This window comes from Branchiostoma belcheri, unplaced genomic scaffold (genome assembly GCF_001625305.1).
Source record: "Branchiostoma belcheri isolate BF01 breed outbred unplaced genomic scaffold, Haploidv18h27 scaffold21, whole genome shotgun sequence".
NCBI lineage: Eukaryota > Metazoa > Chordata > Leptocardii > Amphioxiformes > Branchiostomatidae > Branchiostoma > Branchiostoma belcheri.
In genome coordinates this window covers 1,517,094-1,518,491 of record NW_017803602.1, presented here as the reverse complement: position 1 = coordinate 1,518,491, position 1,398 = coordinate 1,517,094, and positions in this window count along the sequence as shown.

Here is a 1,398-nt window from a genome sequence, read left to right as displayed (position 1 = left end):
TTTGAAATGTTGCTAGCATTTTGGTATGTCAAAGGATGATCTTAAGATTTATTTTACCTGCCTGCCACTGTCCTAATTCATTAATTTCCTGCCCAAAATCTGAGAACAAAAAACTTATAATGTTATTAGCCGAGGCATAAAATGTAATATCTATCATTACTAACAAAACACTTCTGCAAATGATTAGGTAAAAATAACGTACAGAACTCATTTTTTTATGTCCAAGCCTGTTTTTCATCTCATCTTAAAATACTAGAACACAGGATGAATGATCTTCATTAATTATTCAATATAATTGATTTCTGCATCTACAATAAATAGAGTCAAATAGCATCATATTCATGGGCATTTCAAAATCTGTTACAAGTACTTAAGTCCTGTCAATTTTACTGTGTTGGATTGACTCAATAACGTAATAATATTAAAAAATACACTTATATAATTGCAGTCAGCAAAGTAATCAGCTTTGAGTGCTGCCCTTACAATATTGACTTTCGTACTTGCTCCCTATAGGAATCGAAATACCCATCTGCAATCCTAATACAAGAGTTCCACGACCTCATACCTTCGCCAAAAAATGTTAACCCTTGCGGGTGACGAAGTCTACAATTTTAATCATTGATTTTGTAAATAAGAGCCTCATTTGCATGGATTATATCAGTTGATCATATTCTCCATCCAATGACAGCCTTATCATAACAAAAAGGCTATTATAGCACTTCCTCATAAATTATGCAAATGAGGTCATGATTTGAATAAATTATGTTTATTGATGTTCACCTTCACTTAACTTCCAAATGTGGCAAGTATGAAATTCGGGGTGCAGCAGTTACAACTATGGAATTATAAGAATTTTCCATTAATTATTCAAATTAGGTCCTCATTTACATAATCTATATCCTCAGATGTTTTTCTCGTTCTCAAGTAGATGTCACAACTGTTTCATAGTTCTATTATCGAACAAATCAGATTTATAGAATTTCCTCATTAATTATGCAAAGTAGCTCTTGATTTGCATAATTGCCATTTGATTATGTCAAGCATTACTTCAACTACCTACATACCAAAAATCACGACAATACGTCAACCGGTTCTTGAGTTATCGTCCTTCAATTTTTTTTCAACAAATGCTCCTGCAGTTCTAGAATAAGGCGCTAGGGGACCCAAACTCATGTCACTTCTTCCCTACCCCAAGAGCTATCTACCAACCAAAATTCGTGACCCTAGCATGTACAAAACATGAGATATCAAAACCGGAAGTTCAGCTGCAGTACCTAGGAAAGCCGCCAGGGGGCCCAAAATCTAATCATTTCTAGGTCTCATGAAGTCATACCCACCAACCAAGTTTCATTCCAATCCATCCACTGCTTCTCGAGTTATCTTGCTAAACCACACACA